We start from the raw sequence: 26256 nt of genomic DNA on the forward strand, positions 1-26256 counted from the left end.
TTTATTGACCTACTTTTAAAAAAAGTATCTAAAATACAAAGTGGATATGCCACCAAACACCGCCTAGGTAAATATTGTGCCTCCCTTCATATTCGTTTCAGTATATAAACAAAGATTTCAACTGAGCGCACGTGTACTCAGTTGTTCTATTCACACTGGGGGCATTAGTCTTGATTATTTGCCAGCACGAGCGCGAGAACTCGTGACCTGACCTAGATTCGTGACCTGAACCAGACGGGTCACCCTCCCCCGCACCTCACTGCACGAGATTTACGGGTGCCGCTCAATACGCCACGCGTAGACACTCAGGTGAAAAGAGGCCCGCACTGTGCGTGAGATATGGCACACAACGAAAGTACCAGGGAAGCTATTCCAGTCATGATGCTCTTGAAAAAAGTCTGTAGACTTGAACTGGGCAGCCCAGGGAAAAATGCCTTCGTGACGTCACCTCTTACGCAAATAGATTGCCTAGCTACGGTTTATTGATTGAATTATGAATTACTGGAAGCCAAACAGAAACCTTAGGTCAATATTTTATGCATAATTATAATAAAGCTACCCAACTGCTGTAAATATGACCAGATTGGTTACAGATGTAAATTTTACTACGCCATATCATATGTGCGAAACTGCGGCTGCATGACCTAGTCTGCCAATGTCTGCCTATAATCCAAAATGGCTGCAGGTGCGTGGGTGGGGGGCGAAATTTGAAACACTAAAAAGTACACGCGAAGTGGAAGAATACGGTTTTATATAATGCTTCGCGGTTGCAAGATGGTTTGAATTTATTGTTATTGCAGAAAGTTTGTCAATTCAAACTTTCACTTTGCTGGACAGTGCATCCGAAGTGAACGATTCAACGCTGCGGTTTTCCTGGCTTATTTTGTAGTTCCCCCAACGTTTCCCAATGACAGCTGACTCCTTTTGTTGTTTACAGATGACGTTTATATCAACGGACAGCTTTTGAAGAGGAATCTCATGTTCAGGTCAGTTGTCACCATAATGTCATAGAGTGTGTGACTTGTTTTATGTGTGAATCGTTTTGCGTCTAGTTTGCTGAGTGTTGTATGAGACTTGCAGACGGCACCTCCACGACAGTCCGTCCCTACCTTAGAAAATAGGTTCCGTGCCACGGCTTCCAAATCTATTCGTTACAGCATGTGTATGTCCAACTCATTTATATATTCCAGTGAGAAAAATATCCATATGCTGTCATTTTTTCGTTTCGGCACCTGAAGCACAGAAGTGGGATATTATATGGGGGAATAAAGTGGAAGTTACGCAGTCTCGTAAATTGGGCCGTAGTGGTGGAGAAAATACAAATTATTAAACGCCTAAAATAACATTTAATTTTTTAAGTAATTTTCCAGCAGGTTGGCAACTTTTTGAAACAACTGCCTCCATTTTAAACGTATTTCAGCAACTGCGGAGAAAAATGAACTGTTCTCTATGCAGTGGCCCAACCCATATATTGGCAGGAGTGAACTGTGTGAAGATTACTCTGTGACTCATAACAGGGGATGACTGACATTCATTCTGGACAGAGAACTAAGTGACATTTATGTTAGAACCTGCCGAAACTGAAGTATGGATAGTGCACCATTTCCTAATTAAACAACACTTTTAGAACATTTCTTATTCTTTAGAAACTATAGTTTAGCAACAAAGTATATGATGAGCTAAAAGGTTTTCTGTTCCTAAGTAATGCAGAAATTTCAATAGCTAATAAGTTTGGTTAGCATGTTTGTTGTGCATTTATCATTTTCCATAACTGAATTTGAAATGGAATGTAAACTTGATAAGTGTAGGAAGGATCTATTTTAGCTTGTGATTTTTGGGTTTTGTCAAAATTCAGAAATTCAACCTGAAATGACAGCGATGCATTCAAACCTCGCTAATCCGGACAGTACTATTTATACTAAAATTATATATGTATATTAATAATGAATACTGAGGTAGAAAGTTGTTGGTTATCACTGATGTTGCTCTTGTCTGTGTGCATTGATTTTCCAAACAGTTATTGTCTGGAATGTGGAGTTTTGTGGAATGACAGAGTTTCACTTTACATACAAAATTGTCAATTTCAAAATATGTTCCATCCAGGAATGTGATGACCTAGTATGTATCTAATGCATGTATCTGTTGTTAACGAAAGGAATTACTCAAATTCATAGCAATCTTATATTTTTAATATGAAATCGTTTGTTTAAATTTTAATTTTGATATTGACCTTATGTTAGTTAGCAATATTCAACCGTAAGTGTTTTTTTGGGGAAACTTGATGGAAACATACCTAAATCAGAGAACATACCAGAGTTCGATTTTTTTTATAAAAGTATAAATTATGTTAATGAGATGTGAAATCAGGATCTAATTGTATACGTCCCTTTTTGATTCAAATGATTACATGATACCTGTTTTATTTCCACAAAATCTTCTTCTTCTTTTTTATTATATAAGTTTCTTAATTGGCATTTTGGTAACAGAGTGGTAAAAATATATTGAGGAACATTTTATCACAAGAACAGAAAAATTGTGTGAATATGCTGGACCTGAAAGGATATATAGTGCTACTATACTAATGCTCAAGTTTCGAAATTGAAAGTGGGTAATATATTGAAAATGGTATATATTCTATTTTATTTAGTAGATAAATCAGGTGGACAGTCATTTAATTATGGCATAAAAGGTACTTTTTTCAGGCTATACTTGTGATTTTCAATTTTTATGCATTAGCTTCAGAATGCTGCAATTTATTGACGTTCTTAAAGCTTTTTGCATTTAGAACATTAAACAAGTGGCTATTTTACATTTACCACAAACATGTAATACCTTTGTTGTGATAATCTATATGCTTGACATAAGACCAGTCTTTTGTCTTACATCTCTATCCACCTAATACTGATCTTAAAACTGTTTGAGGGGCAGTGGGGTAGCGTAGTGGTTAAAGTGTTTGTTTGTCATGGCAAAGACCCGGGTTCAATTCTCCACATGGGTACAATGTGTGAAGCCCAATTCTGTTGTTTCCCCAGTCTTGATATTACCATCACTCACTTAAAATGTTTAAAAAAGCTTGCCTCTGAAGGTATAAAAAATGTTTAATGAGATTTTACAGGACTGAGAAATGGACAAGAAATCATTTATTTTGTGTGTGCTTATCACCAATGTTAATGAGATTTGTTTAATTTTATTAGAAGTGAACAGCTAATTTAACATGTTTTCCACTTCGTATGCTCTCTTCTTATATCGAACTGGTATAGCTGAGCCTCTCTATATCTATGGCACCATAGTTGTTTTTGTATCTGAACTGTGTCTTTATTTACAAAGAGAATTGTTTTAAGGGCCATATCAGTTCATACTTGAAAGCTGTTCATATTTGACGGCTATGATAAACAGTATTATTTCAAAGACTTATTGATTGTTGTTTAACGCTGCACTCAGCAATGTTCCAGCTGTATGGCAGCAGTCTGTAAATAATCAGCATGGACCAGACAGTCCAGTGATCAACAGCATGAGCATCGTTTTCCGCTATTGGGATACGATGACATGTGTCAAGCAAGTCAACTGGCCTGACCAACCGATCCTGTTAGTCCCCACTAATGACTAGCTTGGGTTACTGAAGACCACATTCTAACCCAGATCTTCATGGGTCTTATATCAAAGACAGACCTTTGGTAGTTGGGAACAGAATTGATCCCAGGAACCTGTGCATTTTTGTACGAACTGACTTTCAATCTGGTGGTTACATTTACAACCTTTGCCTGTAAGGATAAATTGATGATGTGAAACACTTTTCTAGTTCTAGTGATTTTCAGTGCTGATTGGTCAGTTGAAGACATATGACATCACAGTGTCTCATTGTTGAGAAGATATGATGTCATTCATTGTTAGTGATGTCATAAAGTGATTTCATGACATCATTTGAACAATAGGCTGTGTTCAGTAAAATGTATCAATAGGGTTGACACATCAAATATTTTTCTTCATTCTCTTTTTAAAAATGTCAATTAGTAATATTTTGAATAACCTACTCAAAACATGGAATTACGCATTGCCTGTCCATTGTGATGTAATTGCCTCTCCGAAGTCTTAGGATTGGTACCAGTCATACCCTCAGGGCAGATAGTTTGTCGTTTCTTGTTGGTTAGTCTTAAAGTGCCACATGCTTTGTTGTCAGCCAGTATTCCCCAGGCTTGTAGACGCTTCTCATGTAAATCATCCCCTGTTTATATAGCACAATCTTCATTATTTACAGACCACTTTGACACAATTGAAATACTGTTGACCCTGGCATGAAACAGCATTCACTTATGCACTCATTGAAAAACTAAAAATATATTTGATGATCTAAGTTGATCAATATTTCCCAGTACTTCACATGCTTGAACAGATAATTGTAGCCCCGGTTAGAATTCGTCCCCAGCAACCTATGCTTGTTGTAGTCTGTTATCGGTTGGTCAGGTTTGCTGATATGACTAATAGCCCGAGGGCATGGATTATTGCTCATGATATTAGTCACTAGAACTAGTTCTACACACGACTGACCGATGTATGTTTTCTAAATTGTACATAATAATGTTTCAGGGGTGGAAATAACCCATTGCCCGACGTCCGAGTCCAGTGTTTTTTTCTGTCGGGCAAGCAAATTTGTATATCACACTATACCGGTGTCCAGTTGACTTTCCAATGTTAATTATGTTGTTTATTTAAAAATCAGCAAGAAAATGGTCGGTATAGTGGACAAATTATCAGGGCAAGTGACTTTACATGTGCCACTGTACCGGAGTACACTGTCAATTTTAAAGTTATTTCCACCCCTGTGTTTACCTGAAAAAACAACCGACATTACTGAAACTCTGTGAGAGTAGAAATCTAAGAATATTTCGTTAGGCCTGAACATGTCGATTTGCCTGGATGGTCTTGTGTTTCATTTGTTTGTTTGTTGTTTGTCATCGCGAACTGACCTGATTCTTCGTGTTATCCTTGTGTTAAGGAGTGACCTCAGTTAAATTGTGGCTACTTAACAGATGTGGTTATAATGCTATTCACATGCTAATAATTTTTCATTGATAAATGGTTTGTAGCTAATTTCAACTGATGAATCAGTTATTGATTATTTTTCAGTTAAGCTACCAGATTCATTGGGGAATCTGATATTCTGACTTTGAAATAGAGTATAACCTGTGTAAAGCATCAACATTCTGATATCAGACAGGACTTGATGCTAGTGAAGTGTTTCCATGTAGAGTGTACAGTGGATTCTCATGTGAACTCCAAGTGGGCATATGTTGTCTGGCGGTTGCAGGTCCAAGCAGAAACTTATGATTCTGGAATTCTGGTTCCGCCCTGATTGTGTTTCTAGGTTTTTCAGCGCCATATCAGTGCTCATGGGTTCCCCAGAGTAGACCTGCATCGCTTGGGCTTTCCTCCCTGGTGAAGCTGACACGCTGGGTGGAATATTGTTCCCCCAGGGCTTTCACTCACTCACTCATATATATGCTGTGCCAAATGGATCCCACATTACTCAATATTTATCAGTGAGATATTTTTCAGTTTGATTTGCTTTTCTTCAGTATTCTGTAAACCAGGCATGTTCAGGTGTAATGGAAGTATGTAACACCATAGCAACTCACTCACTCACTCACTCACTCACTCACACTCACTCACTCACTCACAACAGCAAGATTTGTGATTATAATTATTGTTTGCATGAAGCATACATAGAAATAATGAATGGAGAATCGTTATATTTTCAACCAATGTTTGATCAACCAGTGTGACACGGGCAATGATCAACCTTGAACGTTTGAGCAGTTCTCCAAACCAGTTGTCTGTCGTTCCTATTAAGGCCAGCAGACTCATTTAGGTTATTTCTCTCTGCCAAGGGAATAGTGATTTCCTTTAATAGATTACTATGTTAGATACCAATTTCAATATCCCTTTTTCATAAACCAGCAAGGATTTCATCTTGAGTAATAGAGTTGAAGCTTGAAATAATAATTTTTGATTCAAGTGACCTTATGGTGTGAGGAATTGTTCTGGACAAGAATGGGGCTTTGGGGTAGCCTAGTGGTCAAAGCGTTCACTTGACATGCCTAAGGTTGAGGTTCGATTCATCGCCTGAACTAAATGTGTGTGTCCTGCTATGATATTGCTGGAATATTGCAAAAAAAACAGTGTAACGTAAACCCAATCACTCAATCATACAGGGCCTAGATTTTCGAAGCTCTCTTAGCGCTACGATAGTCGTAAGTTAATGTTAATGTAGAAAATCGGGGCCCAGGAAAGGAGAGAACACCATTGCCAAAAACACTGTAGCTCATTTTGGACTTTAAAATAAAGAAAATTTTACAATTTATTTCAGTTGTTGTGACTAATATTGAGGCTTTTAAATAGTGATTTTATCACTGATAACATGATGAGTAAAGAGGGGGATGCTTTAGTTCATATTTTTACATCATTTCAATGTTATAATACCTCAGACTTTAGGAAAATGTTTTTTAAAAAAAAGTCCAAATGTTTCATTAAAAAATATAATGTTTTGCCTGCCATAGGTGCTTGGTCTAAAAGTTAAGGTAAATCTCTGGTTTATGTAACAAATCTATAGTATATGTTGGGAAAAAAACAAATAGTTTTTACATTTTCGCTCAATTAGAAGCACTATTAAAGCACTGTTGGCTGTTTCTGTCTTGCTTGACACACTCAAAGGATGATGTTCTGGTCCAAGTTTGTAGGCAGTATCTGTAACAAATTCTGTTATTGTAGTTTTTTCTCTCCAGTTTCATGTGAACTAAGACTGACTTATTTTCTAATGCCTCTTGCAAATATTCCAGCAATATCATGGTGGTCACACCAGAAATGGGTTTCACAATTGTGCCCATGTGAGAAAAAGAACCGGGGTCATTGGTGTGATGAGCGAACACTTTTATTTATCATCCAAACTGTGTTCCATGGGAGATATTGCTTGCATGAGATCAAGCAGATTTTTACAGTAGATTTTGTACAATGCCCTGACAATTTGTAACTTTATCAACTCATGGTGATATATTTGTATCAAGAGACACTCGGGTGAGATTCTCTATATCTAGGCTACCCAGCCCAATTCTTGTTTAAGTATAGTTATTACTAATGTTATGCAGGGGCATAGCTACCATTGTGAAAAAAAGCCTGGGCTTACACATGATTTTTGCTATGAAAGTTGGGTCAAGCCCTCAATACTATCTAAATATAAAGCTTTGCAGCCTATCGGGATTACACGAAAGAATTGGCTTGCTACGCGCCTGTTATGGTCTTGCAAGGTTGTTTGTCTCTGATAACAAGACCAGAAAAGAGGAAGACTTATTGTGTTGTGTTACATTCATCCATTGAATTCAATGTTAAAAATTAATGCAGAAACTCCTTTGTATTTAGAAAATAAATATGCTGAATAAAATCTTTAATATTTTTTTCAAATTTTCTTCCCGTGGTCACTTCTTAATCCTTGTTTCAATTCTAGGTATGGCATTATTTTCGCTGGTCATCTTTGTTTGAAACTGTGATGTCTCGCAAAATGTCCAGACTTCCAATCTGATCTTAGATGAATCGGTCATGTTGAAAGTCATTTTCCCCTTGTCTACATGTATCATTATGAAATATGCATGCATATTTATTTTGGTAAACCTTCAGTTACTTATCTTTGGATATTGTTGTTATCGTATGACCTTTAATGTATAATGTGGCCATTATTCCTAAAAAATGCTGCTGAACTATTTAGCTTTGTCGCTCTTACTTTTCAACTGTGGACTGCGTGATACACAGCATAATAACAAAGATATGTTGTGCTGAAACGTCTCAACTCAAAATTGAACATTTTTGTGATTGGAATTGACAGAGTCATGGTATGTTATTTGAGCCCCAGAGGGATATGTAATATTGAAAAGAATGGTTTAACAATTGATTTTTTTAGCTATTAGTAGTTTTAGCTACCATACTTCCTTGGTTTAGCACTAGGCCTTGAGTAAACACTGGGTGTTGATTGAAGAACTGGTGGTTTTAATGCACAGAATTCTCCTCATTTTTATCTTTCTGATTAAATACTTTGGGCAAACGTTGCCTGAAACAAATAGAAGCTGGGGGTGCTTATGTGAGGAAATACAGTATGTTGGCTGGCTAAAAAGATCAATAATTGGAAATATTAATGATTATCAAGGTGAAAATTGTGTCATTGACAATATCTTCTTAAACTATTGTAATGAAGTATAGTTTTAATTTACGCACACAAAAGATATAGTTATGTCCTTGTTTGTGGGCTGCTTTCAAATTCAAATTATGGTCATAATGCCTTTTTTGTTAGTAATTCAGTGCATTAGTGTGTCACCACTCACCAGTGATGTGAAATTCTTACATTTCTATTTTCTGGTATTTCTTAAATTTTGCTTAGTTAAAGTTACCTCACTTATATTTATTGATAACGAAACAAAATTATAAATAGTTATTGATTGCTGTGCTCTGTATTGATAACCATCCCTAAATGTATATATGCATTATGTATATCATTATGCATGATGCAGAATATAATTTCTGGCTTGATATTTTACACAATTCAGGCTGTATACTTTCTCGGAAAGAAATTGCTGATGGCCATGTTTGAAATATTTGAGTCCACAGGTGTTGATGTGATCAATAAACTTTGTAAAAATCAACACACTTTAGCTGATCATCATCAAGGCCAGAGTGTCATCAGTTCAGGCAGTGTGTGGCAGTCAACTTTAATGTTATATATTGATTTGGATTGTTTTGATAATGTTTGTCCCAGAACACTGAAAAAGTCTTGAATTACCTCGACAACTCCAACACAGGTGAAACGAAACTATTTTTCATGTGAATACAAGCCTTAATCAGGGTGCCATTGTACAAAGCGATCTTGCGCTAAAGTGATCTTAACTCCCACACCTTAACATAGACTTAAGGTAGTCTTAGAGCTAAGCTTGTTTTGTACAACGGCACCTAACTGGAGTGAGCTCAGATCCTTACTTTAGGCGGACTTACACCCTTACTGGAGTGAACTCAGATCCTTACTTTGGATGGACTTACACCCTTACTGGAGTGAACTCAGATCCTTACTTTGGATGGACTTACACCCTTACTGGAGTGAACTCAGATCCTTACTTTGGATGGACTTACACCCTTACTGGAGTGAACTCAGATCCTTACTTTGGATGGACTTACACCCTTACTGGAGTGAACTCAGATCCTTACTTTGGGTGGACTTACACTTTAGGCGGACTTACACCCTTACTGGAGTGAACTCAGATCCTTACTTTGGGCGGACTTACACCCTTACTGGAGTGAACTCAGATCCTTACCTTACACTTTGAACTCAGATCCCTTACTAGTGAACTCAGATCATTCTGGACACAACCTTACTGGAGGACTCAGATCCTTACTTTGGGTGGACTTACACTCAGATCTTTACCCTTACTTGGAGTGAACTCCAGATCCTTACTTTAGGCGGACTTACAACCCTTACTGGAGTGAACTCAGATCCTTACTTTTGGTGGACTTACACCCTTACTGGAGTGAACTCAGATCCTTACAGATCCTTACTTTGGACTTACACCCTTACTGGAGTGAACTCAGATCCTTACATTGGATGGACTTACACCCTTACTGGAGTGAACTCAGATCCTTACTTTGGGTGGACTTACACCCTTACTGGAGTGAACTCAGATCCTTACTTTGGGTGGACTTACACCCTTACTGGAGTGAACTCAGATCCTTACATTGGATGGACTTACAACCTTACTGGAGTGAACTCAGATCCTTACTTTGGGTGGACTTACACCCTTACTGGAGTGAACCAGATCCTTACTGGACTTACAACCTTACTGGAGTGAACTCAGATCCTTACTTTGGGTGGACTTACACCCTTACTGGAGTGAACTCAGATCCTTACTGTAGGCGGACTTACAACCTTACTGGAGTGAACTCAGATCCTTACTGTAGGTGGACTTACACCCTTACTGGAGTGAACTCAGACCCTTACATTGGATGGACTTACACCCCTTACTGGAGTGAACTCAGATCCTTACATTGGATGGACCCTTACTGGAGTGAACTCCAGATCCTTACATTGGATGGACTTACTTTAGTGAGATCCTTACATTGGATGGACTTCCTTACTGTGACTCAGAACTTTCATGGATCCTTACTTTGGGTGGACTTACACCCTTACTGGAGTGAACTCAGATCCTTACTTTGGATGGACTTACACCCTTACTGGAGTGAACTCAGATCTTTACTTTAGGCGGACTTACGAACCTTACTGGAGTGAAAGGCGGACTACACCTTACTGGAGATCCTTACATTGGATGGACTTACACCCTTACTGGAGTGAACTCAGATCCTTACTTTGGGTGGACTTACACCCTTACTGGAGTGAACTCAGATCCTTACATTGGATGGACTTACACCCTTACTGGAGTGAACTCAGACTCCTTACTTTGGATGGACTTTACACCCTTACTGGAGTGAACTCAGATCCTTACTTTGACTTACACCCTTACTGGAGTGAACTCAGACTTACTTTGGATGGACTTACACCTTACTTGAACTCAGATCCTTACTTTGGATGGACTTACACCTTGAACTCAGATCCTTTACTTTGGAGTGGACTTACACACCCTTACTGGAGTGAACTCAGATCCTTACTTTAGGCGGACTTACACCCTTACTGGAGTGAACTCAGATCCTTACTTTGGGTGGACTTACACCCTTACTGGAGTGAACTCAGATCCTTACTTTGGGTGGACTTACACCCTTACTGGAGTGAACTCCAGACTTTGGATGGACTTACACCTTACTGGAGTGAACTCAGATCCTTACATTGGATGGACTTACAACCTTACTGGAGTGAACTCAGATCCTTACTTTGGATGGACTTACACCCTTACTGGAGTGAACTCAGATCCCTACATTGGATGGACTTACACCCTTACTGGAGTGAACGCCAGACCCTTACATTGGATGGACTTACAACCTTACTGGAGTGAACGCAGACCCTTACATTGGATGGACTTACACCCTTACTGGAGTGAACGCAGACCCTTACATTGGATGGACTTACACCCTTACTGGAGTGAACTCAGATCCTTACATTGGATGGACTTACACCCTTACTGGAGTGAACTCAGATCCTTACTTTAGGCGGACTTACACCCTTACTGGAGTGAACTCAGATCCTTACATTGGATGGACTTACAGCCTTACTGGAGTGAACTCAGATCCTTACTTTAGGCGGACTTACACCCTTACTGGAGTGAACTCAGATCCTTACTTTGGGCGGACTTACAACCTTACTGGAGTGAACTCAGATCCTTACTTTGGGTGGACTTACACCCTTACTGGAGTGAACTCAGATCCTTACTTTGGATGGACTTACACCCTTACTGGAGTGAACTCAGATCCTTACTTTGGATGGACTTACACCCTTACTGGAGTGAACTCAGATCCTTACTTTAGGCGGACTTACACCCTTACTGGAGTGAACGCAGACCCTTACATTGGATGGACTTACACCCTTACTGGAGTGAACTCAGATCCTTACTTTGGGCGGACTTACACCCTTACTGGAGTGAACTCAGATCCTTACTTTAGGCGGACTTACACCCTTACTGGAGTGAACTCAGATCCTTACTTTAGGCGGACTTACACCCTTACTGGAGTGAACTCAGATCCTTACATTGGATGGACTTACAACCTTACTGGAGTGAACTCAGATCCTTACATTGGATGGACTTACACCCTTACTGGAGTGAACTCAGATCCTTACATTGGATGGACTTACACCCTTACTGGAGTGAACTCAGATCCTTACTTTAGGATGGACTTACAACCTTACTGGAGTGAACTCAGATCCTTACTTTGGCGGACTTACAACCTTACTGGAGTGAACTCAGATCCTTACATTGGATGGACTTACACCCTTACTGGAGTGAACTCAGATCCTTACTTTAGGCAGACTTACACCCTTACTGGAGTGAACTCAGATCCTTACATTGGATGGACTTACACCCTTACTGGAGTGAACTCAGATCCTTACTTTGGGTGGACTTACACCCTTACTGGAGTGAACTCACATCCTTACTTTGGGTGGACTTACACCCTTACTGGAGTGAACTCAGACCCTTACATTGGATGGACTTACACCCTTACTGGAGTGAACTCAGATCCTTACTTTAGGCGGACTTACACCCTTACTGGAGTGAACGCAGACCCTTACATTGGATGGACTTACAACCTTACTGGAGTGAACTCAGATCCTTACTTTGGATGGACTTACACCCTTACTGGAGTGAACTCAGATCCTTACTTTGGGTGGACTTACACCCTTACTGGAGTGAACGCAGACCCTTACATTGGATGGACTTACACCCTTACTGGAGTGAACTCAGATCCTTACTTTAGGCGGACTTACACCCTTACTGGAGTGAACTCAGATCCTTACATTGGATGGACTTACAACCTTACTGGAGTGAACTCAGATCCTTACTTTGGATGGACTTACACCCTTACTGGAGTGAACTCAGATCCTTACATTGGATGGACTTACAACCTTACTGGAGTGAACTCAGATCCTTACATTGGATGGACTTACACCCTTACTGGAGTGAACTCAGATCCTTACTTTAGGCGGACTTACACCCTTACAGGAGTGAACTCAGACCCTTACATTGGATGGACTTACAACCTTACTGGAGTGAACTCAGATCCTTACTTTAGGCGGACTTACACCCTTACTGGAGTGAACTCAGATCTTTACTTTGGATGGACTTACACCCTTACTGGAGTGAACTCAGATCCTTACTTTGGGTGGACTTAGCGTGGGGTAGCCAAATGGTTAAAGCAGTGTGCGAAACAGTTTCCAAATTTTGATAGCCAGTTGGGCTAAGTATGCCTGGAAGTTACTAGCCAACAAAATAATTCACTAGCCCGAAATCTGAATGTAGAAACTAAGCAAAAGATTGCACAAAGTTAAGCTGCATGATTTAGAAGTGTATTATAACTTAACAAGTCAGAGAGAGTAATATATTTTCTAGATGACCCCATGGAAATTCACTAGGCAGTCGGATTTTTGCTAACCACGGGCTAGCAGGCCAGTGACTATTTCGCACACTGGGTTTGAGCATACGTACGTCACACTGAAGTCCCAGGCTAGATTCCCCAAATGTGTGAAGCCCATTTCTGTTGTTCCCTGCCGTGATATTGCTGAAATATTGCTAAAAGCAGTATAAAACCATACTCACTCACTCACTCTTAAGTAGTACTATATGATTGTCCCTTGATTGAGTAATTGTGCTATTAACATTGTTCCAAGACAGTCACGAGTAGGGGGTGGGGGAGGGATTGTGACACCAGATATGGATTTCTTACTTTTTATCCATATGGGGAATCGAACCCTGGCCTTTGTGCATGAAGAGCAAAGGCTTTTACCACTAGGCTATCCAATGCCCCAATTTTTGGTTTTTATTCGTCTTTTGAATATTTATTAAGCAAATGTTGCTTGCTTGCTTGCTCGCTCACTCACTCACTCACTCACTCAAATATGTGTAGTTTTTCAGTATGCAATATTTCCATCATGGTACAAATTATTGTGAATCACTCAAGTATCCCAGAATTGTAACACTCAAAGCAGGTTTCAGTTTTAAAATATTATTTGAGAAATATGATAGTCAATGTAAAACATGGCTGTGAGTCATATTTATGAAATTTGCGAAAAACTCTTGTTTTCTACAGGAATGTTTTTTTCTTCTTCACATACATACTGATACACTTTGAAACCGCATAATCCTGTTTTCAAGCAACAGAGACCCGTGAAGATCCGGGGTAGAATAGGTCTTCAGCAACCCATGTGCTTGCCATAAAAAAGGCGACTATCTTGTCGTAAGAGGCGACTAACGGGATTGGGTGGTCAGTTTCGCTGACTTGGTTGACACATGTCATCGGTTCCCAATTGCGCAGATCGATGCTCATGCTGTTGATGACTGGATTGTCTGGTCCAGACTCGATTATTTACAGACCGCCGCCATATAGCTGGAATATTGCTGAGTGCGGCGTAAAACTAAACTCACTCACTCACTCAAGCAACAGATGATCCTTGAAGATCTAGGTTAGAATTGGTTGGTTGGTTGGTTGTTGAATCAAATGAGATTAAATCTCAAATGACAGCATTTTTCTGTGAGGTTATCTCTTGCATAAGTATACATTATAGCTTAATTAGAACTTTGTTGCTGTTTCACCAATTGAAGCCAACAAAATTAAATATGTTTTTTCAAAGTGTGCCGTTACGCAATTAAATATAACCAAGTGTTTCTTCCCTTGTACTAGCCATCTTAACTTAGAACACTTCATGTTTCAATAGGGGCAATGGGTAGCCCAGTGGTTAAAGCATTCGCTCATCTTCCTGAAGACCCCGGGTTCAATTCCCCACATGGGTACAATGTGTGAAACCCATTTCTGGTGTCTCCTGCCATGATATTGCTGGAATATTGCTAAAAGCATCGTAAAGCTAAACTCACTTACTCATGTTTCAATCTGACCTCTAAATAATAATAGTTCACAACATGTGAGGGGGGGTGTGTTTCACCATAAATCAATTCCTATCAATACCCACATACTGTCATCATCAGGTGAATGTTGCTATTGTGAAACAATCATTGCTATTAACAGCAAGTTTGTGTCTATATTTGACATTATTTGTCTGACCATTTCTTTGTCAGTCAGTGAGAATTGCCTACTCACTCTGTTGACGTCACTCTGATCCTACGTCTACAGATAACTTGTGTACATTTTATGTCAAGGTACTATAATTTATATCTTAAAGCTACTGAATATTACTACAGTAGGTAGAAGGATTTCATCTTTACAATACATGATTCTTTCTCTCTGAACAAGGAACAGGTAACTGACTACGATACATATCTATTGAGCTGTCATTGACTAGGAAGTATAGTACTCGATGTATTGACATATATTCATGATATGTTGATCTACTGACTGATAACAAAGCAAGTTGCTTTGTATAGTACAGGTAATATTTTGTATCTACCTGCACTTAATCCACTTAATGCCAAATTTATAAAAAGGAAGTCTTTCCACGATACCTCATTGAAAAAGATATAAGTTTCAAGATAGGTAATCACATTAAACACTCTGGTGTGTGGCTGCTATATCAGAAGCTTTTTGAACTTAAGAGAGCTATCTATTTATTTTAATTTTAGTTTTACACTTTAGACTTTAATGTTTGAGATCATTTACTTTCCTGAACTGCGGTATGATAAAAAACTTAAGGTTGTATGCATATGTTAGTATATTTGTGTTACTATAATGTATTTGCTGGTCAAGCCAGTGTTCTGGGTTTCATTCCCCGACATAGGTACAATGTATGAAGCCCTTTTCTTGTGGCCCTAGTAGTGTTGGGAATTGGTTGAAATCTCGCAATTGATAATTGGTTCACTGCCAATAAACAATCATTGAAAAAAATGGTCAGTGTCACTTTTTTAGATTTTCCTATTCAGGTTGTTATTGCAGATGAGTATAACACAGTTCTCTGTTGTTTTTTGTTTTATTTAGAAATCTAGCAAATTGCATTTGCAAATTTCACATCCAATGTAAAATGATGCAGCTTACCACGTTAAAGACGTCGTCATATGAGCGAAATATTCTCAAGCACGACATTAAACCCAATTCCACCACCACCACGCTAAAGTGATGACTAATATATCATGAACATAAACTTCCTTGAGTCTTCAAGAAATATTCAATCTTGACTTTTCAGTAAGTGAAGTGAGTTTTCTAAGAATTAAACACGTTTTCAGGCCCTGACAACTTCTAAGATATGTTCCATCATCAAGTGTTTATAATACTAAGCCAGTAGTTCCAAAATCGTTTGTGTTCGATTATGAGAAAATGTGATCGATTGTTTGGTCGTTTGGTCACTGCGACCAATCTTTGATTATTTCAACACTACTAGGCCCTAGTCATTGGAATACTGCTGGAATATTGCTAAATCTTACTCACTCCCTAAATGTATAAAATTGAATCTTTTGCTCTCTCTTTGTCCAAATTACCCATGCTTCAGTGCCTTTGGCACACAAAATGGGGAAATTAATCCAATTAGGATTTTTTATAATGTGTTTTGGGTTTTACATTTTTGGAATTGGAATATTTAAATTCAAAGCTGAATGAATATGGGCTCCTGAGTAGATCTAGCTTAATCATAGCATTTCTGGTGCAGTGATATTGTGTAATTTGTATATATGTTCATATATTTGTATCAATTCTTTATCAACATTGAAAAGAAATGAATATCGATGTCGACAGTATATGATAGTATAGTTGTATATTTGCCATGTGCTGCTCTGCTTTGTTTGGGGGTGGTGGGGTAGCCTAGTGGTTAAAGCGTTCGCTCGTCACACTGAAGACCCGGGGTTTTATAAATCCCCCCAATGGGTACAGTGTGTGAAGGCCATTTCTGGTGTGCCCCACCTTGATATTGCTGGACTATTGCTAAAAAATAAACTCACTCACTCATTCATAGTTGTTGAGTTGATAGAACATGCAGATGAGCAATATTACATTTATAGGCAGGGTAGAATCATTAGAGTTTGCAGTGTGAGGTGACTATTCGTGATAGTGTCTTTACAAGGTTCGTTTATAAAGGGATAAAAAGAGTTTCTGGTTTCTTGGTTTCCTGGTTTCTTGAGAAATGCAAAGCTTAGGAGTGAGTGTGTATTTTTTTTATGCTGATTCGCAAACTGTTCCCATATTTTATGAGCCATAAAGTAAAAATTGGTTGAATTTTACCATCATTTATCTTAGTGTATCTGGAGGTGCCATAGTCTTTCATACAGACCCTGAAACAAATATGTGGCAATTGGAATATGCGTTAACTTTTAAATCATTGAATAAATTTCTTTATACGATATGTAGCCTTTTCTCCTTGTCTATAAAGTACATCACATGTTTTGTACAATATATTTCTGCATGAAAAAGGTTAAGGGACAGGTTCAAACTTTTCGGATTCATTAACCATTTTTTACAATTTGCAAGTTTGCAAACTTTCTGGAATCCTACCACTTTAGTCTTAACTGTGTTTATTGTAAATCTCCATTTTGTACAGTATTATTCCAAGATATCCATTTTTTCAATAAATTAATAACACTATCTGCAAAATGGCGACATCTTCAGAAGATAAAAGTATGCATAATGCATTTATGGCTTCATCGATAAAAACTCTAAAAACTATACTCACTGTGTACAGTATCATTTACAAGTTCATCTATGCATAGTTAAGAGAGTTAAGGCTACAGGATGCAGCATTGTCTAACCCCATCTTTTGAATTAAAGATTACTTACTACTTCGAAGAGCTGCATTTTCGTTATGGTACATTTTATGAAGAAGTGCGTTGATTTTGGCATGTCAGGGCTCGATTTAGTGCTTTGTTACTTGCACTGATGCTAGCCAATATTACAAAGTGCACATAGTTATTAGTCTAACTTGCACCAGGTGCAGGGTCAATTTTGAGTGGTAAACTTCTGAATAAAACATCTAAATAATTCAATAGCATATTCCATTCATTACATATTACCATAAAAGCAGTGCAACTGGAATTTGGCTGGTGCAACTAGGTTTTTATCTCAGGTTGCACCTGGTGCAAGTAGGTTAACATCTCTTAAATCGAGCCATGCATGTATACCATTATTAAGAAGAACACAGAGAAGCTTTTCTAAAATTGACAAAGATGCAATAAAATTTGCTCTTTGTTTCACTGATATCACTGAATGTTTTAGTTCAATACGAATAATATTTTTAAATTTTTAAAGAATTGCAGCAATTGTACGAAATGGAGCGTAAAGAGGTTTGTTCAGTCAATAGCTTGAAAACTATTGGTTGGATTGTTTGTTGGCTCAAGGAGAGATGCAGAGCAATTTTTGATTATGGTATTTTAATTCTTTCAAGAATTACAGGAATTTAAAAATTTAAACTTAGAAATGTTTGTTGAACCATTAATTTGAAAACTGTTGGTCAGAATGTTTCAAAATTGGAAAACAGCTTCTTTGTCAAGAAGAGTGCTGCAGTGCAAATTTGGTTCCGATTTTAGAGTTATATGAATTTACATATTTTGATTTTGAACTTGAAAACTCAAGGGAATTTTTGTTCAGCTAGTAGCGAGAACACATTTGAATGGATTTTGTTTTCAAATTTGGGGGATCACAATCCATATTGATAGGAGTTATATACTGATATTTTTAATTTATTGAGAATTATCATACAGGGCTCCAGATAATTTTTCAACATCAGGAGTACGTACTCCTTATGTTTTCAATATAGGAGTACTGGAAAAAAACTTAAGAGTACATTTAGAGTACTGAATTGAATTTAAAGGCGTATCAGTAATCTTGTGTTTCGTTTCATAAGCACCACAACATTGCTGCTCTTGTGTAAACAGGTCAATAAACAATAAAACAATACTTTCTCAGATAAATACGTCTGTAAATGATTTTAAGACCGTACACCATTGCTGTGGTGTGTATCTGCTACGTTTTCTAAATTTATTTCCTACCGTATCGTGCATATTTTTTTTCGTACATACGCCGATACGGCCCTTATCTGGAGCCCTGATCATAGATTACAACTCTTGATTTCGGGGTTGGTGTGGGGAAATCGCACATCAAATTTGTTCAACCAGTAACTTTGCAGTCATATAATTTATTGGTTTCTGATTTTGGTAATGGCTTACTTGTTGATAGGAAAGGTTCAGGTCTTGTATTTTTGTCAAGAATAATCATTATTTATTGTTCATGGCTGAAGTTGGGTATCACAGTAGGGAGTATTAGGGGGGCCTTGCTCACATTTTTTACTTGTTTGATCTGTAGTTCCATAGTTTTCTCTAATACCAACTTCAGATTCAGAAAACAGCTGCTGTGTTAGCCGGAATTATGTGCAGGTTTCTAATATTGTCATGAATATTTTACTCAGTATATCAAGTAGAGCAATGTTCATGTAGTTATTAGGATCACATTTAGTAATATCACATTTCAACAATATACCTGTAATATACCATATATTGGGATTTTCACCAAGTTTTTCTATATTAGTTTAATTACGTTTTAATGAATGTTTCAGTCAGTACAAATGTTTATCATGTTCAAGTGAATTATTCATTGGAAATATATCTAAAGGGTTTATGAATGCTGTACTTTAGTGGAATGATATACTTAGTGGAATGATATGTTAATCCTTTTGTCATCCTAATTATTCTCATCAAGCAAATAGAGATCAAGTTTTGGTAAGGGCTGACGAAAAGGATCGATAATCAGAAATGTTGTCAATGGTAAAATTTATTGTATTTATATTTGGGATAAGGCCAGACCAATTTTATTTCTTGTTTTACAGATTTTTGTCCTCAAAACACCTAAACGCAGGAGAGAAAGAAATAAAAAATGAAAATCACTAGTCAAAGTAATATTCCTTTTAAATACTAAAAGTATTTTATTTTTAGCAATTAATGAAGTGTATAAGGGGCCAAAAACAATCAAATTTTGTTGTTGTTGTAAGTTTATATTTTTGGTCAATAAACAACATGAGGATTTTATTTTTTGAGCAGGGATAACTAATTTTAATGTTTTTCTCATTCTTGAAAAAATGTGACTGGCGGATCCGTAAAACAAGAAATAAGATTGGTCTGGCCTAATTGGAAAAATTCATGCGAAATATTTTAGTTTCTTTTTATACCCTTTTGGTATTTTGGCTCAAAGTTATTCTCCGATATTAATCAATAATTGATAGATATTTAGTTACTGATTATTGATCTCAGTGATCAATATCAGTGTTGTCAAATCTGTTTATTCAGTACTGAAGAGGCCACAGGCCTGTAGTACAATTACAATATGCATATGGTAGAATATAAGCAATCATTAACGTGGATATTACATGACACAATTAAGACATGACAGTCTTTCTATAGTTTAAAGCATTGAATATAAATGTTGATACATGTCGTAGAATTTGAGAATTGTTTGAACTCAGTAGGGCAATAAATTTGTGAGTGTTTGGGTGTCTAATATAATAATTAGACAGATATTTTTCTCTTATTGTTGAATAAATTAGACATATAAGAAGTAGATGATATTCGTCTTCTTTGATATTCATATTACAAAGTTTACAATATCTATTTTCCCTAGAGATATTTGTGTACCTTCCTGTTTCCACAAAGAGATCATGGGATGATCTTAGCCTTGCAATTGCTATCCTAAATTTCTTCACATTTATAACCTTGAGATAAGTTTCAGTCAATATCAATAGCTATTGGTTATGCATGTAACTGTTGGTTCCTCTGAACAAATATCTGTTTCTAAGTTTTGAGAGAGAGGTGTTGTATATGCCTGAATAATTATTGTGATCTTGCCATACTCAGCTGATCGAAAGTCTGAGTGAGGTTTTCCTGGCATCTGTAGTGAGTGTCTATAAACTGTATTCTTCAGAAACCACCAGACCATTAAGCTAAAATTCCACCAAGGTGACACCCAGTCGAGAGGTTGAATTAAATTTTCATTATGGCAGCTATTTGAAGAGTTATTTATAATAGATGCTAAACAATTTTTGTTCAAAACACAATTATCTTAAATTCCTTTCCATATTTGTTTTTGGACCATGTAGATATTTCCTTATCATACTGAAGAACTTCTCTGTGAGATGACATGAGAATTTGTTCAACTGTCATAATGTACTGGTGGATTGTGTGAAAGTAATGGGACAGTTGCACCACATCAGAATTTTTTTTTCATTCTTAGGTATATAACAGTGTAACACAACAGGGGGCGGTGGGGTAGTCTAGTGGTTAAAGCGTTGGCTCGTCACGCCGAAGACCCGGGTTCGAATCCCCACATGGCTACAATGAGTGAAGCCCATTTCTGGTGTCCCCCCGCCGTGATATCGCTGGAATATTGCTAAAAGCGGCGTAAAACCAAACTCAGTCAGTCAGTCGGTAACACAACAGTACATACCTTGTTGCAGATTTAACAACATTGTGTAACTTATTGTTACATTTTCATATTTGATATCATTTCCGTCCTCAGTATAAATGAAAACAAATAAGTCTCAATGGTGTCTTTAACTGTTGTTTTAACTTTAGACACCATGTCAAGGTGTACTACAGTGCTATGGCGCAATTTTTAAGTTATATATGGTATCAGTACTATCACTTCTAATGCAAGGGCTCATTGAACAGTTGTGTAATGATAGGGTAAATGGTCCTTAAAAAAATATTGAAAAGAGCTTCCATCCATAACTGTAGTAAGTGTCCCTAAGTAATGTCAACAGGCATACCGGTATTCGTCACTCCCTTCAATTAAAAATTAAGAATGGCCTCTGATGACATGTTTGGTGCATCAGTCATAGCTATTTACTTTCAAGAACTGTCGCTAAGCCTCGCATGAATTGTTGGTAGGTGTTAACCCCCACACTATGACTAAGACTGTGTTATTAATTTTAAACATGTCTTCTTAAGTCAAGGCCCCACTCCACAAAGCAATCTTAGTGCTAAGGCTAGCCTTGCTCCAGGGCTGTACTGAATGCTAAGCCCATGGATGTATTATAATTCTATCCTTTAAAGAGGCAAGTCTAGATTACAGTCCGTTTGAGTCAGAAACGGACCAATGAATTGCAAATTTTATCATTGTACAAAATTGCCACATAAATATAAATAGTACACATGTTTATCATTTACTAATACCCAACAGCTTTCTTATATTTGAAAATTTCCTGGACTCCACCAAAAAAGTTGTTTGAGATATCAAATATTGACACAGTTCACTATTTCTTACGAGGGAGGAGTGCAGAGAAAGGGACAGCCAATGTGGCACTTGACAGTCAATGTGGTAAATGTTTTTTGCATTAAACACTTGTTTTCTGTACTGTGAAGACAAGTCCACTTAATGGGTTTACACAAATTGTCACCCTGGTTTTTAGCTCATCTGGTTCTTATTATTCAAAACTATCTTAGCCTAAGATGATTGTAAGTCTATGTTAAAGCATGGCAGTTGTGATTATCTTAGTGCTAAGATCCCTTTGTGGAATAAGGGCAGTGGGGTAGCTAAGTGGTTATTGATTCCGCTCGTCATGCTGAAGACCTGGGTTCGATTCCCCACATGGGTACAATGTGTGAATCCCATTTCTGGTGTTCCCCGCTGATATTGCTGGAATATTGCTAAAAGTAGCGTAAAACCATACTCACTCACTCACTTTGTGGAATGGAATGAAACGTTGTGCAGGGTAATTTTTTATGTAGCTTAGTCCGTGCATTGCAACAGTGTTATAGAGTGTTCTTGCAGAATTAGATTTGTTTGTTTGTGCGTTGTTGAGACAGCACTCAGCAACATTCCAGCTATATGGTGGCAGTACATAAATAATCGAGTCAGCACCAGGCAATCCAGTGATCAACAGCATGAGCATCGATCTGCGCAATATGGATACAGTGACGTGTGAACCAAGTCAGAAAGCTTGACAATTCCGATCGGCAGAACTAGAAACAATGAGAGTTAGTTTGGTATTTGTTAATAATTTGCACTCAATATTTATACAGAAAGTAACCCATGAAGGTCCGGGTTATAATTGATATTCAGGAACCCATGCCTGTAAAAAGGCAACTAATAGTATCGGGTGGTCAGGATCCCTGATTTGGTTGACACATGTCATCATATCCCAATTGCGTAGATCGATGCTCATGCTGTTGATCACTGAATTGTCTTGTCCAGACTCGATTATTTACAGACCGCTGGAAAATTGCTGAGTGCGGTGTAAAGCTACCCTCACTCACTCACTATACAGAAAGTAACTGATTAACAATCTGACAGCAACTATGTGTGTCTTTGTTGACAATAATAACTGGCAACTACATGTCAGGTGAGCTACAGTGCCTGGCAAAATGTTCTCGTTTATGCTGCCATTAACACAAATATATGTTGTAGTCAATATGTTATATACAGTGTAAAAAAAACCTAGTTATCAATAATAACTTCACAGTCTGCTAATTTATTGTTTAACACAAAAAAACTGTAGACAGTAATATGAAATATGTGTTATCATCCAGTGCGTAACACAACACCCGCCATGCCATTCCTGTTATCATCCAATCCGGAAAGCAGCAGACTGTTAGTAGCCATGTCCTCATGTTTTTAGGGTTATGGTAACATAAGGCAGAATAAATTGCCTAGTTATCCAATCACATGCCATAGAATTACTTGCACTTTTTTGGTAATTAATGACGTAACTTGATACTGTTTTACAAGTACTTGAACATATTGAATTGGCTCTGCAGTGTCAAATAATTAACGTTAGTGATGCATAAATAGTAGGTTATGACTCTTGATGAATTTTCATTGATTTCTCATGTTTCTTTGTGGTGTGGTCAAATAATGGTTGGGGGATGGTAGTAGTGACATGGGTGGCAGGAGGTTGGGGTGGGGTGGTTGAGGGCATGTGTGGATTTTTAGTTTGAGACACCTGTTCATAGTCTTCCTTTGATAGATAAATAGATGCAGATTTGTCAAATGTGATGTTAATCTTTTACCTTTATTGCTGTTTATGCAAGAGTCGGCAGCTGTTGACTATCATGGAACTTGTAACCTTGACCCAAGCCACACCCTTTATGGAGCAGGTGCTATGTGTGCAACATCACTCATGTGGTTGATTTGTACTACGAGCTAAAGAGTTGAGGCTGGGAACCTCTAGTCCAGCATCACCCAAGTCTAAACTGCAATAGGCTGTGAACCCCCAGCCAAGAGTCACACAGTTCCATCACAATGACCAAACATTATTCATGCCTAGCCTTATGATTGCTTTGCACCTACTGATCTCATTTTAGCCAGTGTTTCCAGAAAAAGATTTCTTTATTTTGCTGTTGTAGGTTTCTGATCGCTTTGTGAGGGAGGAATAAGTGGAAACTACTCAGCCGGTGGACGCTGTTGCTGCATGTTGTGTTTTAATTAATCATGGTGAGTACTTCACTTGCGTTTAAAAATTAGTTCCATGGAACACTAGTCTGCAGGTCAACAGGTGCTTGTTTTGTCATTTGCCACTGGGACTACGGCCACTCTTGGCATTGCTGTTATTCTGTGTGAACCCTGACCATTGTAATGCTTATGTAGGTGAAGTGTCCTCTATATGATGAAAAAGTTTTTATTGGGCAATACTCAGCAATCAATATTGCTTGTCCTTGTGACCTTTATCCCATAGGTATCAGTAGCCATTTCATGTTACCATGGGTACCAACAAATTTGAGAAGACAAGGACTTTTTGGACTCGCGCAGTAAGTGGATGTTGTTTTATGCCACGGTCAACAATGTCACAGATATTTGCCGCCGATTTTTAAAGCAAATCAGTGGTTAATATCATGAACAAAGATCCACACTGTGGGCTTGGTATTATTCCTTTGGGTTTGGTATTATTCCTGTGGGCTTGGTATTATTCCTTTGGGTTTGTATTATTCCTGTGGGTTTGATATTATTCCTGTGGGTTTGGTATTATTCCTGTGGATTTGATATTATTCCTGTGTGGTTGGTATTATTCCTTTGGATTTGATATTATTCCTTTGGGTTTGGTATTATGCCTGTGGGTTTGGTATTATTCCTGTGGATTTGATATTATTCCTGTGGGGTTGGTATTATTCCTGTGGGCTTGATATTATTCCTGTGGGTTTGGTATTCCTTTGGGTTTGGTATTATTCTTGTGGCCGGGGTATTATTCCTGTGGGTTTGGTATTATTCCTGTGGGTTTGGTATTATTCCCATGGGCTTGGTATTATTCCAATGGGCTTGGTATTATTCCTGTGGGTTTGATATTTTTCCTGTGGCCGGGGTATTATTCCTGTGGGTTTGGTATTATTCCTGTAGGTTTGGTATTATTCCCATGGGCTTGGTATTATTCCTGAGGTTTGGTATCATTTCTTTGGGCTTGGTATTATTCCTTTGGGTTTGGTATCATTCCTGTGGGTTTGGTATTATGCCTGTGGGTTTGGTATTATTCCTGTTGATTTGATATTCCTGTGGGGTTGGTATTATTCCTGTGGGCCTGATATTATTCCTGTGTGCCTGATATTATTCCTGTGTGCCTGATATTAAGTCTGTAGGCTTGCGAGTTTCTTTCTCAGTGTCCAGTGCACTGAAATATTGCCACTATCGTATTTAATGTTTTGTGCCCATTTGGTTTTCATGGAAAGTCTTGCTTTTGTTTTATCTCATGTTGTCAGTTTTTTAATTGTACATGTTAGCGTCAACAATCTCGCTGATAATACTCTGTTGATAAGGAACTGTACGTGATGGTGTGGGTGGAAGGTAGATAAGCAGTAATGGTGGGAGGTTGATAAAACAGTACATATGTCACTTTCCCTTCTTCGTCACCACCCACCCTCACCTCCACCTCCTCCACCCATGCACCCACATCCCACAACGACACCCACACCCTTTACCACATATATATTGTGTTAAAGGTATCTAAATTGCTATATGCGATATATTTCGATTAAATAGTTCGACAGTGATTGTGATTGTACCTCCGATTTTCCCATTTTGTTTGAACCTGTTTGAAGATTAGATCGGTCATTTTCTTGCTTGTGCCAAAGTCAGGTCTTTTCTGTCAATCCCTTAGATCTTTAACTTTTACATTGGGGCTAAGACAAGGTCATGGAACCATGACTATAATGCTTAGTTTTAAACACATGAAACTAATGTTCCTTTAAGCAACAGACTTCCAGGTAATGCAGCTATAACATACAGCATCAACTATGGGCCACGTAAACCATTGTGAGTGATTGAGTGAGTGAGTGAGTTTGGTTTTACGCCGCTTTTAGCAATATTCCAGCAATATCACGGCGGGGGACACCAGAAATGGGCTTCACACATTGTGCCCATGTGGGGAATGAACCCGGGTCTTCAGCGTGATGAGCGAAAGCTTTAACCACTAGGCTACCCCACCGCCTCTGTGAGTGATTGAGGGTTAGAGGATTAGCATTTAGGCATATTTTCGTATGGACACCAGAAATAGGCTTCACACATTGTTACCATTTGGGGAATTGAACCGGTTCTTCGGTCTTAACTGTAACATTTGAACACTTTTACCAACGTGCTACCCCCCAATAATCTGAACATTGAGTCATCTTGTGACATAGTGTGGATAATGTTAGTGGTCTTAAATGCTAACTGTTCTCTGGACCTACTTGG

General features: G+C 38.0%; 1 protein-coding gene across 1 annotated transcript in view; it reads left to right on the forward strand.

The window, feature by feature from the left end:
- Positions 1 to 645: 645 nt before the first annotated feature.
- The window catches only part of LOC124272456, an 87487-nt gene continuing 61876 nt past the window's right edge, over positions 646 to 26256 (forward strand). Inside the window, 3 exon segments of the mRNA XM_046707629.1 lie at positions 646 to 685; positions 938 to 986; positions 23946 to 24033. The gene's annotated coding sequence lies outside the window, so the exon portion shown is untranslated.

This window comes from Haliotis rubra, unplaced genomic scaffold (genome assembly GCF_003918875.1).
Source record: "Haliotis rubra isolate DU_JTF1 unplaced genomic scaffold, ASM391887v1 Scf17, whole genome shotgun sequence".
Lineage (NCBI taxonomy): Eukaryota > Metazoa > Mollusca > Gastropoda > Lepetellida > Haliotidae > Haliotis > Haliotis rubra.